The following is a 19,237-nucleotide window of genomic DNA, read 5'->3' as shown; positions in this document are numbered from 1 at the left end:
TCTAAGGATGGTGCAATATATAGCGAGCATAAAGTAATTTTTTTCCCGATATGAGTTCTAACTGCACATGCCTGTAGTGGTGTATTGAGTGGGATTGTTTCAAATTTTACAGATTTGTGAATAATAAAACCTGTACCACCTTGAGCTCTTGCAGCTTGCAAAGGAGGGGATCTACAAAAATGATAATTGAGTCCAGGATTAAATGGTTTGTCACTGATCTTGGTTTCCTGTAGGCAAATTACCTTCGTGTCTGAGTCCCTGGTTAAAGTTTTTATTTGCTCAATGCTAGTACTTAGACCTCTGCAATTCCACTGGATGATAGACATTATCTTTTGTTATTATTTTTCTTTGTCTCATTTGTCTTTTGGGACTTTTCAGATGAAGCCATGTAAGGCCTGGAGATGGAAGGCTTTACTAGGCCACCACTCTTCATTTCTTTCTTTCTAGGATCTTTATAAGAGTCAACCTTAGGATCATGAGCAGTAGGGCACTTACCTGACTTAGATAAAGGTGAGGATGATGGGGACCTTTTCCTCTTTTGAAGATCTTGTTTTCCAATCTCCATCAAATCCGGTAGAGATTCTGCCTGAGACAATACATTCAAGGTGGTGTAAGCCACATTGGCTTCCTTGGAGGATTGTGCTAGAACTTCAACAGTTCGAGCACTTAACCCAGAAGGCTGAGCTACTACCTCTAGGGGAGATGCTCCTATCGGTGACAATACTTTTGGTGTGTTGGAAACCATATTGACCTCTTTGGAGGTTTGTGCTCTGGCTTTTATAGGCTGAGCACTTGACCCAGATGGCTGGGCTACTACCATTAAGGGAGATGCACCTGACGGGCCAGGTGCTGCCACTGGTCCCCCTGTGGTAGTAAGGGGTAGTGGATTATAATCTTTTGTTGGCATCATAACCGCGCGAGCAAAATTAAGTTGCCGATTGAGTAAATGCTTTGCATAACCTACACTTATATGTTCAGCATTTGCTTTCAAGATTGCAGCTTCTTCTTTCTTGTATTCTCTACATCTTTTATCATTTGATTTATGATTATCTTTACAGTTTGCACAGGTTGTATCTCTGTTGCATTGGCCATGTTCTAACAAAGAACAGTTAATACAGATCTTCGTATTATTGCAGTACCGGGAAGGGTGACCGTACTTGAAACAATTAAAGCATTGTAAAGGCCTAGGTTTATATTCTCGAACACGTACTCTTTCATTCTCAATAATTATATGATCTGGTATAACAGGGGTTTCAAATGTTAAAACTACCATGCTTGTTTGAGGGATCTTACTTACTTTCCAAACATTAGCAGGGCACATGTCCAGAATTTCTGGTTCTGAAAATTCATATAGATCTTTATCAAAAACTACTCCTTTACCATAGCTGAAGCTCATATGTGGTTTAATATCTTTAATAGGATCAATTTCTGCAATCTTCATGCCACAAAGCATGTGAGCTTGAGTATCTGATTTTGCATTAATCAAAACAGATTGCTTACCGTATCTACTAATATCCTTACTTTTAATTAAACCAACTTTTTTTTGTATAAATTTACTAATCTTAGAATAGTTATAATTATCTATCTTCCCAGATGCAATTATCCATGTTGGGGGCTTGGGGGTTCTTACTTCTGGAAGTCTATGCTCTATTTCTTTTTCCATCCATTCTTCTGGTTTATATACCTCTAGGTGTCTTGGTGCTTCATCACATAGAGCCCCAGAAATCAAACAATTGTCAATTTTTATGCTCTCTAAAATGTTATTTTCCTTAGTAAAATAAATTTTTGAATATACTTACCCGATGATCATGTAGCTGCAACTCTGTTGCTCGACAGAAAAAACCTACGGTCGGGATACGCCAGCGATCGCTATACAGGTGGGGGTGTACAACAACAGCGCCATCTGTCGAGTAGGTACTCAGGTACTTCTTGTCAACAAGAACCAATTTTCTCCTCGGTCCACTGGGTCTCTATGGGGAGGAAGGGAGGGTCCTTAAATTCATGATCATCGGGCAAGTATATTCAAAAATCTATTTTACTAAGGAAAATAACATTTTTCAATATTAATCTTACCCGATGATCATGTAGCTGATTCACACCCAGGGGGGTGGGTGGAGACCAGCATACATGTTAACATAAGAAGCTAAGTATCCCGTATTTCATTTTAGCAGTTATTCAAAATAACAAACATAAAATAAATAAGTACCTGGTAAGGAAGACGACTTGAACAATTACTCTGCCTTTTTAAGTACGTCTTCCTTACTGAGCCTCGCGATCCTCATAGGATGCTGAGCGACTCCTAGGAGCTGAAGTATGAAGGGTTGCAACCCATACTAAAGGTCCTCATCAAAACCTCTAATCTAGGCGCTTCTCAAGAAATGATTTTGACCACCCGCCAAATCAAGTAGGATGCGAAAGGCTTAGCCTTCCGGACAACCCAAAAATATTTCAAGAGAAAGATTAAAAAGGTTCTGGAATTAGGGAATTGTAGTGGTGGAGCCCCCACCACTACTGCACTCGTTGCTACGAATGGTCCCAGAGTGTAGCAGTTCTCGTAAAGAGACTGGACATTCTTTAAGATAAAAGACGCGAACACTGATTTGCTTTTCCAATAGGTTGCGTCGAATATACTTTGCAGAGATCTATTTTGTTCAAAGGCCATGGAAGTTGTGACAGCTCTAACTTCGTGTGTCCTTACCTTCAGCCAAGCTTGGTCTTCCTCATTCAGAAGGGAATGAGCTTCTCGTATTAACAGTCTGATAAAATAGGATAAAGAATTCTCTGACATAGGCAAAGATGGATTCTTGACTGAACACCATAAAGCTTCAGACGGGCCTCGTAAAGGTTATTAAAATAGAACTTAAGAGCTCTTACAGGACATAATACTCTTTCTAGTTCATTTCCAACCATACGATAAGTTTGGAATATCGAACGATATTGGTCAAGGCCGAGAAGGCAGCTCGTGTTTGGCTAGAAAACCAAGTTGTAGAACATGTAGCCGTTTCGGATGAGAATCCGATGTTCTTGCTGAAGGCATGAATCTCACTGACTCTTTTAGCTGTGGTTAAGCATATCAGGAAAAGTGTCTTAAAGGTGAGATCTTTCAGGGAGGCTGATTGAAGTGGTTCGAACCTGTCTGACATAAGGAATCTTAGAACCACGTCTAAATTCCAACCAGGTGTAACCAAACGACGCTCCTTCGTGGTCTCAAAAGACTTAAGGAGGTCCTGTAGATCTTTATTGTTGGAAAGATCTAAGCCTCTGTGACGGAAGACTGATGCCAACATGCTTCTGTAACCCTTGATAGTGGGAGCTGAAAGAGATCGTTCTTTCCTCAGATATAAGAGGAAGTCAGCTATTTGAGTTACAGAGGTACTGGTCGAGGATACGGATACTGACTTGCACCAGTTTCGGAAGATTTCCCACTTCGATTGGTAGACTCTAAGGGTGGATGTTCTCCTTGCTCTAGCAATCGCTCTGGTTGCCTCCTTCGAAAAATCTCTAGTTCTCGAGAGTCTTTCGATATTCAGAAGGCAGTCAGACGAAGAGCGTGGAGGCCTTGGAGTACCTTCTTTACGCGTGGCAGACGTAGCAGGTCCACCCTTAGGGGAAGTGTTCTGGGAACGTCTACTAGCCATCGAAGTACCTCGGTGAGTTATTCTCTCGCGGGCCAGAGGGAAGCAACTAGCGTCAAATTTGTCCCCTCGTGAGAGGCGAACTTCTGCAGTACCTTGTTGACAATCTAGAACGGAGGGAATGCATATAGATCTAGATGTGACCAATCTAGTAGAAAGGCATCTATATGAACTACTGCTGGGACCGGGATAGGTGAGCAAAGTATTGGGAGCCTCTAGGTCATCGAGGTTGCGAAGAGATCTATGGTTGGCTGGCCCCAGGTGGCCCAAAGTCTCTTGCATACATCCTTGTGGAGGGTCCAATATGTTGGAATTATTTGTCCCTACCTACTGAGACAATCTGCTATGACATTCAAGTTGCCTTGGATGAACCTCGTTACTAGTGAAAAGTCTAGACCTGTTGAACAGGAGAGGAGGTCTCTTGCGAACTCGTACCATGTCAGAGAGTAGGTCCCTCCTTGCTTGGAGATGTACGTCAAAGCAGGGTGTTGACCGTGTTCACCTCCACCACTTTGCCTTGAAGGAGAGACCTGAAGCTTTTCCAGGTCAGACGTACTGCCAGAAGCTTCTTGCAGTTGAAATGCATTGTCCTTTGACTCGAGTTCCATAATCCCGAGCATTCCCTACCGCCTAATGTCGCACCCCAGCCTACGTCCGATGCGTCCGAGAAGAGAACGTGGTTGGGAGTCTGAACAGTCAGGGGAAGACCCTTTCAAAGGTTGATAAAGTCCTTCACCAAGTCAGACCAGACTTTATCTTACCGGAAACCGGGATCGAGACCGCTTCTAGCGTCTAGTCCTTTTCCAGTGAAAAGCTAGATGATACAGAAGAGGACGGAGGTGTAGTCTTCCAAGTGACACAAATAGAACCACGGATGACAGTGTCCTAACCAGACCCATCCACAGCCTGACAGGGCAGTGTTCCTTCTTCAGCATCTTCTGGATGGATAGCAGGGCTGGGGGTTGATCGTCTTGCTCAGCAATGTCCTCATCAGAGGGTTCCTCATCCGAAACTGATGAGGAAACGGCAACGGAGTGGGCAACGTCTGACTCGCTGAATCCGGTCGCACTGGTGGATGCGTGACGGAGCCGGACACAAGATCATGGTACTGCTGCACAGTCTGTGAACTGTCAACCATGGGGACGCGAGGAAGTACAGTGTCAACCCGAAACTGTGTAGACTGTCTGGGTTGTGCAGTCAACCCCCTACAGGGTTGCTGAGGTTGCCTCACTGCGTCACAACAAGTCATCTCTGCTGGTTGTTGAACGTCTTCCAAGTGACACACTGAACGTCCACAACCACCTCCGAGAGTCGCTTAACGTCAACGTGCGACTGGCAACCCACACTGGGTCGCACCGGTGGAGGAACCATCTCAACTGGCGGACGTGAGTAGGATACCTCAGCGTCAACAGGGCGTACAAACAACCGGTAGGAAGGTTGTTGGCTAGAAGGTTCTTCTCCGTAAAAAATCCTCTAACAAGGACACAAGCTTGGACTGCATGTCTTGCAACAAAGCCCATTAGGGTCTATGGGAGCAGGTGTGGCAACAGACGGGGTTAGCGACTGAAGCGGAACCATTTACCATCCCTGGAAGCCTTGTTATGCTTTAATTAAAGTCCATAGGAGGCTAAGCAGCTTAAGGCTCCTCTCCAAATGACAGAGTCCTCAAAGGAATATCAGAAGGAGGGAGAACAGCACTTTCTCATCTACAGGAACCATGTCCGAGAAAAGCTAGGTTATCTCAGTGAGGGTCTCACTGGTGCAAAGGCAGCAGACCAGAAGGGAATGTTTAAGTAACTGCTTGACAGTCTGTGAACTGTCAAAAACTGAACTGTCAACCACAACAGGTGCGTGAGGACATACAGCACTGGTGCATTAGCAGCAGACCAGAAGGCAACGTTATGTAACTGCTTGACAGTCTGTGAACTGTCAAAAACTGAACTGTCAACCACAACAGGTGCGTGAGGACATACAGCACTGGTGCATTAGTAGCAGACCAGAAGGCAACGTCATGTAACTGCTTGACAGTCTGTGAGCTGGCAACAACCAAAGCTGTGTGGAGAAGCCTCAACTCCTGACTGACTAGTCTGCTGCGGGCGAGTGGCGGTAACCACAGTGGGTTGCGGAGGCTGACACACCGTGTCAAAACACGGCAGCTTGTGGTAGCTCACGCACGGCAACGGAGTGCTCCGTGTGTCTGTGGGAGTCAGCATGCGTCTGGCAGGGTCGACAGCGCATGGGTGGAGGAGCTCTCACAACAAGAGTGTGGGAGCAGGCAGCCATGCTGGGCGCACAACCGTGGCAGGTTGTAGGCAAACGGGTGCATAGTCAACCTTCTCCGCAGTCGGAGTGTGGGAGCAGACAACAACCAAAGCGGAGTGGTGGTGCGTGGTGGGGACTGCCGTGGGTTGCGGAAACTAACGCATCGCGTCAAAACACGGCAGCTTGACTCCACCTTCCCACTGCTGATGCGGTAGCTCACGCATGTTAACAGAGGGAGCCGCACGTCGGCTAACGTTAACATGCGTCTGGCAGGGTCGATTGCGCATCGGAGGTGGAGCTCTCCGCAGCCAGAGTGTGGGAGCAGGCAGCCTCAGCGTGAGCTGGGTGCACAACAGTGGCAGGTTGTAGGCTAACGAGAGCAGTGTCAACCTTCTCCGCACGAAACTCCTGCATAACCGCAGCTAACTGAGTCTGCATAGACTGCAGTAAAGACCACTTAGGGTCTACAAAAAAAACGGCAACAGACGGAGCTACTGTCCGTCGTGACCGAGGGTCTAAAACAGCTGGTGCGGCAACAGACGGAGTTACTGCCTGTTGCGGTACCACCTTGCCTCTCTTGGGAGGTGTGCAGTCGTCGGATGACTGCAGCGAGTCCGAACTGACCCAGTGGCTACACCTAGGCCGTTGGACTTGCGCGGAAGGGACCGACTTGCACTAAAAGCTGCAAGATTTGGTCCATGGTTTCTTACGAGAAACCTCTTCCGCAGACGAGGAATAAATGGGCTCTCTCGTCTTTGTGTGGGTGGGGCGATCACGTCGGCAAACGTGTGTAGATACGCCCGAAACCACGGAGGGAAAAACGTCTGTTCGCCGATTAAGGCCTGTGGAACCCATAAGTCGTTCGACATTACTTCTCCCCTGGGCTTGGGAGCTTGTAAGAGGTCCCGGACTAGGTGAACAACTGGCACGAACAGACGAACCCTCGGACGCAACACTGTAACACTTTGCGCATATCACTTTATCACTTTTGATTTTCTGTTTGCACTTATTTCACTGAAATCGAAACTTTAACTGATTTCTACCTGAAACACGCAATCCTATCCTTCATTAAAAGGTAGTCATTGCGAAAACAGTTTTACAATGCAACAGAAAAACATAAATAAAGATAAAGAATTCAGTGGCTGGAAAAGAGACTAAACACTAGATCAAATAACTACCTTTACAATCTCTCACCGCATAAAGCCTGGGAACAAGAATAAAACCCTAGAAACGTTTTACCTTCTTCCCCTACAGCGACTAGGGAGAAGAGTAAAAAACGAGAACAACGTTACCCGCTTGAACGAAACGTTTATTCTCCTCTCTCTCCCTCCGTCTCTATCTCTCTCTCTCTTCACTCTTGAATTAGCACCTGAGAGAAGAGCCCAATATATATCGTTAAAACATGTTATTTGCTAAAGGAAAAAACTGAAAGGTTTCCCAAATAAAAAGTTCCTTTATTCAGAATTTAAACTCTTTAAGCTAAGAAAGAATGAACGAAACGCTAGAATCGGTTTACTCTTACTGCAAAGTGAAACCGTGAAACACTCTCTCTCTATCGTAACGATAGAGCGCAAGTTGAACGTTCTGAACGTCAACAACTGCGGAGACTAAAAACTAAACGTTAGTTCATCTTTGAAAACAGTACGAGACTATCAAAGAAATTCTTCCATAAAACATTAAAATTAAAAAAGTATTAAATTCTTTAAAGGTTAAATACGATAAAACGGGCTCAATGTTAATTAACTTCGGTTCCAAGTTAGGACCGCCTACTATTAGGAAAGGTCGCATATAAACAAACATAAAACTTTATTTTATAAGTTTATAATAATTGGAAAGTTAACCGAAGAGGCCTAAAAAGGCGGAGAGATATAAATAAATGGATCTATAACGTGTTAAGCAAAATTACCAAAAACCTAAACACACTTCCGTCTAAGGGAAGGGTCGGCCATTTAAAAGTGAAAGAGAGTCCATACTCTCTTCGTCACCATAATTAAATCTATCGAAAACGAATTCAAGTTTTGAAATGAAGATAAAACCCCTGCATAGCGAAAGCTCAAAACTGGAATAGTGTACTTCACCAAATCGTTGTGAAAACAAATCCAGTTAGGGACGGCGTATTTAGTAGGTCCTGCCATTGGCACGACAGAGGAAAAAATTGGTTCTTGTTGACAAGAAGTACCTGAGTACCTACTCGACAGATGGCGCTGTTGTTGTACACCCCCACCTGTATAGCGATCGCTGGCGTATCCCGACCGTAGGTTTTTTCTGTCGAGCAACAGAGTTGCAGCTACATGATCATCGGGTAAGATTAATATTGAAAATTTTTATTTGCTTCTAAAGCAATCTCAAAACTTGAAAATGATACCCAAGCTTCCCAAAAGCCTTTACTACCATTAAGCTCCATTAAAATTTCTTTGATTGCTCCAAATCTGCAGAAGGCTTCATGAATTATGTCATAGCTACAACCAATTGGTATGTTTTTTAGGTGGAGAATTTTCAGATTTTTTGTTGGATCTGGTAATGAGCCAGAACCAGAGAGTAAAGTATTACGGTTCTTACAAGCATCATTTTCCACCAGTGCCGATAAATTGTCTTTAACAACACTGGTCAGAGAAGTATTGTTGGAGGAATCCTTTTTATTGCCGAGGTTGTCAACAGAGCTTTCCCTATTTAAACAAGCAAAAGTCGTCAACGGTGTCTGGGGTTCGCCATTTGATCCAGGGGTACGGGGAATATTAAGTTTACTCATTAATTATTTTTTCAGGGGGAGGGAAGGGGTCATAATAACAATGAAAAAAAAAAACAATGGAAAAAAATAAAGTTTAAGGGAGAGAAAAAATTAAGACTGTCTGAAATTCCAAAGAACACACCGTTAGCCTTTCCTGGAATTAATTTCTCCACCAATGACACCTGTGAAAGCTGCTTACCAAATGTACACTCCCTACCCTACCACAAAGGGATGGTACCACTATGATTAGAGTGGCTCAAGTGTATGCCAAACCCGCTTGATGGGACTGAGCGCATTTCAAGAATACAATCATCCCCACTCTAATCATAGTGGCAGGCAAACCGGACAGAATGCCGAGAGTCCTATCTCTATAAAATAGCCAACCCCTGGAATCCGAAGGCCAAATTTCCTACGAGATAGTTCCACGTGCCAGTATGGGAATACTGACACTCCTAGGTGTCCAAACATTTCGGGCAGTTGGCAAGACCACCACAGCTCCCACAATTGATTTTGAAATAAAAACCGATCGTGGATACAATGTCCCCTCTAAAAAAACCTGGACAGTGAAATGGGTAAGAGAGTTTTGACAGCAAGGTTGGAGACAGCTGATAATTATGAAGGAGGAATAAACAATAAGAGGTAATAGAAAAAGAAAGAGAAATTTAGAGTCAAACTGAGGAAAAGAAATTCCCCAGTTCGAGAGCCCTCTTGCCCGTCACAAGCCTTCAGCACGGGAATGATATGCCGTACTGAAGCCCAATGACTTCATCAAGGCATTCTCTCGTTAAGAGGGAACTCGAGGAGGAGAGGAAACCAACTGTTCTTGGCCAGTGAGGTGGTACTAAAGCCACTGCGCCCCGGAAGGAGCGTAGTTTGTGTAAAAGTTTCTTTATAAGATTCACTGGGGAAAATAGGGAAATCTTCTTCTAATGGTTCCAATCCCGGGGTAATGCGTCCATGGCATAAGCCCGAGGGTCCAAGGTTGGGGTCACATAACAAGGAAGTTTGTGATTCATCTGAGTTGCGAATAGATCTACCTGGAGGCCCGGAACCGGAATGAAATTATGTCTAGAGACCATTCTGACTCCAGTGGATTCGTCCTGGATAGTGAGTCCGCTCTCACATTCTGGCCTCCCGCTAGGAGAGTTGCTGACAGGAACCAGTTCTTTTCTGTTGCCCAGGCGAAGATAGTGACCAGGATCTGATTCAGGTTGGGTGACTTGGATCCTCCCCTGTTGACGTAGTGTACTACGTCTGTGCTGTCTGACACTACTCTGATGTGGGTCGACCTCGGAGGAGTCTCTCTCTTCAGGGTCAAGAACACTGCCATGGCTTCGAGAACATTGATATGGGACTGTTTCATGGCGGGTGACCAAAGAGCCCTGAAACATCTGATGTTCGGAGTAATCCCCCCATCCACTTAGAGACGCGGCTGTATGGAATGTCACTTGTGGAGGTGGGAATTGTAGAGGAACCGATTTGGAGAGGTTCTTCGGTTCGGACCATGGGCGTAGTCTCATTTTCAAGACAGAGGGAATCTTCGAGACCTTGTCTTTTATAGGTACTGTAGCTCTCTTTCTCTAAACTCGATTGATGTCTTTGAGTTTGGCTTTTAATAGATCTGTTACTGAAGTGAATTGGAGAAGGCCGAGGATACTTTCTAAGGCTCTTCTGGACACCTGTTTGTGTTTGAGAAAATTCTTGATCTTGGAAACTATTCCTCTTACCCTTTTGGAAGGGAGAGACGTGTGCTTCGAAAGGTCCCACTGAATGGCTAACCATTCTAAGTGGCCTGATGGTTGCAGGCGAGACTTTTGGAGATTGACCCGAAATCACAGGTTGTAGAGAAATCGAAGTAATTCCTTCGTAGCTCTGTTGCCTTCTATGGCCGGCCGGGCCAAAATGAGCCAACCGGCCACATAAGCAATGATCTGTATCTCTTGGTTCCTGAGTTGTCCTAACACTGTCTCTCCCAGTTTCGTGAATATCTTGGGATCAATGTTGAGGCCGAAGGGCATGTCTTGAACGCAAAGGCTTTCCTGCCTAGGCGGAAACCCAGACAAGAAGAGAAGTTTCGAGCTATAGGCGCAAGATAATAGTCGTCGGTAAGATCGACAGAGGTGGTGACGGCCCCACGGGGAAGTAAGGTCCGTACCTGAGAGATAGTCAACATCCGGAACTTGTCGCAGAGAATGTAAGAGTTTAGCTTGACAAGTCCAGGTCCACTCTCAATGCCGACAAGCCTTTCTTCGGAATTGTGAACAGGCGGCCTTGGAACTTCAGTGATCGATCCCGTTTGATTGCTTTCTTCTTGAGTAACTCTGTGGTGTACTCTTTCAGGATGGGAGTGGATTTCTGGGAGAAGGTCACTGGTGGAGGAGGAGGACCTTGTGGCCATTTTCACCTCAAACCTTTGGAGATTATGCTATGAGCCCACAGACCGAAGGTCCAATGGTCTCGAAAGTGGTAAAGTTTCCCCCCTACCGGGATCACCTCGTTGTGAGGGAGTGAATCTAGGTCCTTTCCTTCTCCGAGCCCCCTTTTTCCTAGGTCCGCCTTGATGGCGGGACTGTCTTCTACTCCTGTAGTTTCCTCTCTGGTGTCCACGAAAGGAGCCTGAGGGTTCGGATCTAGGGCTGTATGCAGGCGAGGACATCCCAACGGGGTTGGGCTGTGTACCTGGGGAATCAGTGAGGTAGACCACCTGATGAGGGGGATTCGGATGCATAGACGTCGAATCAGAGGAAGACTGTGATGACGAGTGGGTAACCGAGTATCGATTCCTGTCTGATAGAGGCCTCAGACAGAACGTATTTCCCACAACTAACCCGATCCGACCACCAAACGTATAGGTCGAATTGGAAGGGCAGAGATTGGTTCTTCCTGAATATCCGAAACAAAGCCTCAGTGGGATAAATCGAGGCTAGGGTCTCCCCAAGGTGGGGTCCGGCTCTTTAAGAGCCGGTATGGCCGAACCTTCTTTGTCAGTTTGAATAGTAAGACCTGTCCATTTATCCTTAATTAGACAAGGCATCGATGAGAGCGGCTGTAGATATGGCATATTCCCCATTGTGTGGGGTGAGCTTGGAATTATCGTACCCCCCAGACCGACAACATCCTGGTCCAGACAGATCGGGCCTGCCCTTTAGGAAATAATACCGTTACCTTCGGTACCTTGTCTAACCTAACCAAGGCATGCTCTTTCAATCGAACGAATCCGTTGAATGGGAATTCTAGTACCTGAGAGTAAAATCTAGGTCCCCCAGAGGGAGGACGTCTATGCCATCCAGAGTTATGGTACCATCTATATATGGAACATGTAAGGCAAATCTCTATGCGTTGTTTTTATCGAAGTAGGTTACTTCGATACACCTGGGGCTGTAGGGGGAGGCATCCGCGTTCCTGAACGGATCCGACTCACCACCATATCTTTGAGCTCAGTCATAGCCCCTTGGCTTTCCCTAGAATGTGTTGCTTTTAGCAGTCACGGTTTTATGCAAGGTAACATGAACATCAGGATCCTTTAAGGGTCCTAGGTCGATGACGCCGGTAATTGCAAAGCTGAAGGCTCAAAACTCATCCCCACCTACCTACCCGTCCATGGGGTCGACGTCCAACCTTAGAGAGGACACTCCGAGGAGATAGGGACCTCTAGATGGAGCATTCCTTCCCAACCTTGATACCCAAGGGCAGAGAGCCTCTCTTGCAGGCCGGAGAGATTCATCATCATCCTGAAAGAAGTGAGGGGATTAGTGATGAAGGAGAAGACCGTTCTCCTCAATAAGCAATGCATACATTAATCCAGATCAAATCATTGCCAAAGGATACCAAAAGGCAACATATTAGAATCAACTTACACCATGGGTCCGGAGTATCGAGGACATCTCGTAGCAGAACGCGCATGACGCCGGGAACCATACCATGTAGGCGGACCTTCTGTAAAAGAGAGGGGACATAAGTCTGGATGTTCCTTGAAACTTTGGTTAATGATCCTATTCACAGGCTGGGATCAGCCGTATAAATCATACAAAGCAATTTTAAAGAAAAGTCATTTAATTTACTATCTTTGGGGTATAGTGCGACACTTGTATTCATGAAATGTGACACTGTTGGCGCATACGCCATAGGTTGGCCACCCCTGACTCAGACGTTCAGAACCGGGGCTAACATTATTTTACCGATGAGGTTTATAGTTACATGTTATGTGGTTACTGGATATTAGTATTCTATTGATTCATCTGTTCACTGACCAAAGTCTGAAGGAACAGTAGATAGCCTCTCATGGCATGGTTGGTCTCGACGTGGCCCTTCACTAGAAGGGGCCAACGTTCGGTTCCAAGTACCTAGTGGAAATTTATTTCTATTTGAACACGATGTTGTATGGATATTTATCCATATTTATACATAGTTAGAATTGAATATGCATAAATATAGGCATAATTAATTTATTTCTATTTGAACCCGATGTATGGATATTTATCCATATTTATACATAGTTAGAATTAAATATATGCATAAATATAGGCATAATTATGTTCATATATTTTCATTAGGACTTCAAGAATAGCTAATGAATATTACCAACGCAAATTCAAAGTGTCATTAAACCCTGGAAAGGTATGATGGGTCGTACGCAACCCCTACAGCATTTTCAAAACCTGTTTTTTCCCCATAAATCATCAGCTGTCTCGAATATGGAAGTGATCGACCTGCAAGGGGTGACTAGTCTACATGCCATTGTCTGCTTTAGGACTGATTTTCGTCTAACTTCCCTCCTTCCCTGTTTTTTTACCCCCCCCCCCCCCCCCCCCCAGGGGTCGACCTCGACCCTGACATACCTTTATAGGGGTAAGTGATCAAACAGCAAAGTTATTACATAATTATAAATTGTCGAACAGTGTTGAAACTTGTTTGGTTCTTTATAGTTGGAAAGTGTGGGTGGATGGTGTGTCTACCACTTGCATGACATTGGTTTTGGCTTAGATGCCATATATTGCCACGAGGTCCATTTTCCCTCAAATGCTAATTTCTGAATTTTTTTATTTTTTGCAAATTTCTTATTTTTTTCTACTTATTTTGAATTTATCTTCAATAATGGCCAGCAGGCAGTATTCCCTCGGCAAGGATGTCATCAACACACTTCTAATGGAGTTAAAAAGAGATGTTGATGATAATATGGAGCTTGCAACCTCATTCTTCATTTCAAGTGGTAGTTTGGGCTTTAAGAGTTGTTGCAGTCTGCGGCCATTTTGTTGACATACCCGAAAGGTAAGTTGGCATATATCTATATATTCTTGTTCTGTATAGAATTCGTGATATTTTGGTATATTCTAATGCATAAATATCATATTTTATAGGAGATACAATGATTTTCATAAGAAATTTACATTGTGAAACTAGGCCGTCAAAAATTACCTTTAGATTTTGCCCCTGATATAACAGTAAATTACATCTTAGTGCACATTTTATTATGTATTTCTGTTCTAGGATAATATGAGTTTATTCTATAAAAAAAAATTAGCCTCTTCCTATTTCATTTAGGTACCCAAAAAATTCATGAAATTTGGACAAATTTTTTTGGCCAAAAAAAGTTACCCTTTTTTTCTCATTTCAGATCTTGACTTCTATGGGTCCAACTCATTTCCAGCAATTACACGATGTTGCTTTGCCATCTAAGGTGTCTCTAAAGGGATTTATGTGTATATGTATATTTCTATTTTTTGTGAATATTTACGTCGTCTTTTTTTTCGTATACTTAAATTTTTAATATATTTCTAATAAATAGTTATTTTGTAGATGGGTATCATTTATATTTTCAGTAGTTTTTAGCATTCTTTGAAGTATTTTTAGCAAGTCAAACAATACAGATTGATGCATAACTAAATTTTTCCTGAATTTTTTTTGGAGTCAGGGTCGCGCGCGACCGAGTATACCCTTAAAGGGGTGTCTGAGTAGTGTACCTATCCAGGGTTAAAGTAAGTACAGTTTACTTTGTATTCATGTTAAATCCTTTCCTTTACAGCTAAAACAAGATTTGCCACCCGTGGTCTGAGTGATCTCTGTTGCTACCGGAGATCCGGTAACAAAAGTCCGTCATAGTGACAGCGTGAACACCAGAGGAAATCTAATATTAACCTCAATGCTGAACGCCTGTACGATATCCGGTTAAGCCGGAGATTCGATGAAAAGGACCGTAATAACGATATTGTGATTATTCTTGAAAAAGGGTTCATACCCTGGTTCTAATCGTCTGATTGATCAAAATGTTAACTCCGGTTCTGATCGTCTGATTGATCTCTGTTTGTACCGGAAAACCAGTGACAAAGGTCCGTCATCGTGAAATCGTGATCCTCAGCGGTACGATAACATTCCCCAATACTGAATGTCTGTGTTATCTCCAGTGAAGCCGGAGATTCGATGAAAAAAGGGACCGTAATAATGTAATTGTGATCAATCATGACAAAGGTTCGTGTGCAAAAGGCCTCAGCCGGAGTCTGAGTGCCGGATTTGACCGTTGCACTCCAAATATCTGACTAGTTCACACCTAATGAGTATCCATTATAGCGGAATATAACTCAAGGCAGAGCTAAGGGTGTTGGCATAAAGCGACCCCAAATAAAGACTCATACACTAACGTAACCTATTAATAGTGCTAGCTCTATTAACAGTAACCACAACAATAAAACGTGAATATCCTTAAACGTAATATCATTAAACGTATTAACATCAACTCGGAGAAGAAGAAGAAGCAGGAATAACTCGCTATCGTAAAAAAACGGAAAACGGGAAATCTACCTCTCTTACTCGAGCTTAATAAAGAAAACGAGAGAAGGGGGTAACTCATCTGTAGAAACAGAAAGCGAGCACACACTGCTCACGCTCTCAATGTTACATAATAACAACTAACATCACACAATAAAATAAGAAAAATAATAAATTGGATTGCTTTTTCCTTAGTAAAGTAACCAAGAACGAAGAATAACGACAACGTAACAAATAAACAAAGATAAAGTCTAAATCGAGCACCTTCCTGAGGTGTGATCATAACAATAACAAAGACTAAATCGTTATTCTTCGTAGGTCTAAATTGGACTTGCTAGCAAATAAATACCATAGTAAAAACCAATAATAAATAATGATAATAAAATTGGTCAAAAAACCGTAAGTGATATAATCTAGATGACAGAGTACCAGATGGGCAAAATTAACTTGAAAATCTACTGAAGCGAACAACACCCAAAATGGCTGCCGGCACCGAGGCCGGCCGACCGCTTCCAAAACTAATACCCACAATACTGGAAAAGGAACAAATGCCCGGTACTGAAATAAACTGTCAAAACAAACTATGGTACTTAACATTGGTAAAGGTGAAGTAGCAACATCAGTCATGTTGAATTAACGACAATTACTTCCGAAAATCACTATACAAAAACTTATTAACTATGCGGGCAAGTCCAAAACAGAAGGATAACCTACAAGGCGTTCGTGTGGGTGACGTGGCGTGGCCCAAGTGTGGTTTCTGGGGTCTTTGTTACGGCCCTTCCCTTTGATGGAGGAGTTATCTAAATGGAAGACAGCCTGTGAATAGTGGTTTTCACACGCCCCTGATGTATACACGACACTCACGAAGTGCTCGTGCGAGGGTTGTAACCTCTGCATTCCATGCTTTTAATTTTCTCTGGTATATTTGGAAGATTTATATCAGAAAAAGTAGAAAGAAGGACTTTTTCACCGGCCGTCACAGGTCGACCTAGAAATCATATCTATATCATTCTGAGCAATTTTATACAAATTTCAGTAAATGCTTACTAACCGGAAGGCTATAAAATGGCTCCCAGTAACCAAATGCAGTGGTCACATACAGTACACCATTATTCCCGCACAAGACCAGACTTGCAGCAGAGTTTCCTCGAGACCGTGTCAGACTCCTAAGAACTCTGGTAAGAGGATTAAAGGGCATTGCTTACTGAGGACATCCAATCAGCCTTCTAAGGCCAGCCTCTTGGAGTATTCGGGAAGTGCCTTTTAAAGCAACAGCTATGCCTGAAAGAGAACTTTGTCTTAAGATTAATTACAACAGCAATATTACAGAAATATGACAAATGATGAACTAATTTCTTTTAGAAAAGTCCGAGATCACTTAAGTACTGCATGAAAATTATATTTTAATTATAAAATAAATTTTTGAATATACTTACCCGGTGAATATATAATAGCTGCTACTCAGCGGCTCGACAGAAAACATACTAAAAAAACTCGCGAGCGATCGCTATGAAGGTTGCGGGTGTGCCCACCAGCGCCAACTACCGGCCAGATACCACTCTTGCATGTAAACAAACCCTTCAATTCTTCTCGTCCCGCTGCGTCTCTATTGGGGAGGAAGGGAGGGCCTTTAATTTATATATTCACCGGGTAAGTATATTCAAAAATTTATTTTATAATTAAAATATCATTTTTAAATATTTAACTTAGCCGGTGAATATATAATAGCTGATTCACACCCAAGGCGGTGGGTAGAGACCAGAGTTAATTAAGTTTACAGCGTATAAGCTAAGAGTTTTTTTGACAGTTATCAATATAACAAAACCAAAATATATAGGTACCTGGTAAGGAAGCTGACTTAGACGATTACTCTGCCTTGTAAGTCTGTCTTCCTCACGGAGCCCAGAGATCCTCTTAGGATGCTGAAAGACTCCCAGGAGCTGAAGTATCAAGGGCTGCAACCCATACAACAGGACCTCATCAAACCCCTAATCTGGGCGCTCTCAAGAAATGACTTTGACCACCTGCCAAATCAACCAGGATGCGAAAGGCTTCTTAGCCTTCCGTACAACCCAAAAAACAATATTAAAAACATTTCAAGAGACAGATTAAAAAGGGTATTGGAATTAGGGTAATGTAGTGGTAGAACCCTCACCCACTACTGCACTCGCTGCAACGAATGGACCCAGTGTGTAGCAGTCCTCGTAAAGAGTCTGGACATCTTTTAAGTAAAATGACGCGAACACTGACTTGCTTCTCCAAAAAGTCGCGTCCATAATACTTTGCAGAGATTTATTTTGCTTGAAGGCCACGGAGTGCTATATCTCTAACTTCGTGCGTCTTAACCTTAAGCAAACATCGGTCTTTCTCATTCAAGTGAGAATGAGCTTCTCGTATTAAAAAAATCTGATAAAATATGACAAAACATTCTTTGACATAGGCAATGAAGGTTTCTTAACTGAGCACCATAATGCCTCAGATTTACCTCATAATGACTTAGTACGAGCTAAATAAAACTTAAGAGCTCTAACAGGACATAATACTCTTTCCAGTTCGTTGCCTACGATCTCTGATAAGCAAGGAATATCAAAAGATTTAGGCCAAGGACGAGAAGGCAGTTCATTTTTGGCCAGGAAACCAAGTTGAAGTGAACACGTGGCTTTTTTCTGTAGAAAAGCTGATGTTCTTACTGAAGGCATGAAGTTCACTGACCCTTTTAGCCGAAGCCAAGCACACTAGGAAAAGTGTCTTGAGGGTGAGATCCTTCAGGGAGGCTGAATGTAATGGCTCAAACCTGTCTGACATGAGGAACCTTAGGACCACGTCTAAGTTCCATCCAGGAGTTGCCAAACGACGTTCCTTAGAGGTCTCGAAAGACTTAAGGAGATCTTGGAGATCTTTATCGTTGGAAAGATCTAAGCCTCTATGTCGAAAGACCGAAGCCAACATGCTCCTGTAGCCCTTAATCGTGGGAGCTGAAAGGGAGCGAACCTTTCTCAGATGTAAAAGAAAATCTGCGATTTGGGCTACAGAGGCACTGGACGAGGACACAGATGCTGAATTGCACCAGTCTCGAAAGACTTCCCACTTCGACTGGTATACTCTAATGGTAGAAGCTCTCCTAGCTCTTGCAATCGCACTGGTTGCGTCCTTCGAAAAGCTTCGAGCTCTTGAGAGTCTTTCGATAGTCTGAAGGAAGTCAGGCGAAGAGCGGGGAGGCTTTGATGGACATTCTTTACGTGGGGCTGACGTAACAGATCTACCGTTAGAGGAAGACTTCTTGGAAAGTCTACCAGCCATTGAAGTACCTCGGTGAACCACTCTCTCGCGGGCCAGAGGGCAGCAACCAACGTCAACCTTGTCCCTTCGTGAGAGGCGAACTTCTGCAGTACCTTGTTGACTATCTTGAATGGTGGGAATGCATATAAGTCCAGAAAAGACCAATCCAGTAGAAACGCGTCTATGTAGATTGCTTCTGTATCTAGGACTGGAGAGCAATAGATTGGTAACCTTTTGGTCAACGAGGCGGCAAAGAGGTCTATGGTGGGTTGACCCCAAGTAGCCCAAAGACTCTTGCCCACGTCCTTGTGGAGGGTCCATTCCGTGGGTATCACCTGACCCCTCCGACTGAGACAGTCTGCCAAGACGTTCAAGTCCCCCTGGATGAATCTCGTCAACAGGGAGATGCCTCGAATTCTTGACCATAAGAGAAGGTCCCTTGCGATCTCGAGCAGCGTGAAGGTGTGTGTGCCTCCTTGCTTGGAGATGTACGCCAAAGTTGTGGTGTTGTCTGAGTTGACCTCTACCACTTAGTTTCGAAGAAGCTTTCTAATATCATCAAGGCCAAGTG

At 43.7% G+C, this 19,237-nt stretch overlaps 1 long non-coding RNA gene across 4 annotated transcripts in view; it reads right to left on the bottom strand.

Moving 5' to 3' along the window:
• Window positions 1-19,237, bottom strand: part of LOC137622943 (uncharacterized) — a 101,997-nt gene that overhangs the window by 51,530 nt on the left and 31,230 nt on the right. For all 4 annotated transcript variants that reach the window (XR_011040529.1, XR_011040530.1, XR_011040527.1 and 1 more), the window contains exon 2: window positions 16,439-16,668. This is a non-coding gene — a long non-coding RNA (uncharacterized lncRNA). The remainder of the gene's footprint in view (window positions 1-16,438; window positions 16,669-19,237) is intronic.

Source organism: Palaemon carinicauda, chromosome 30, assembly GCF_036898095.1.
Source record: "Palaemon carinicauda isolate YSFRI2023 chromosome 30, ASM3689809v2, whole genome shotgun sequence".
Lineage (NCBI taxonomy): Eukaryota > Metazoa > Arthropoda > Malacostraca > Decapoda > Palaemonidae > Palaemon > Palaemon carinicauda.
The sequence above is the reverse complement of the archived record's forward strand: the minus strand, read 5'-3'. Positions and strand labels throughout refer to the sequence as shown.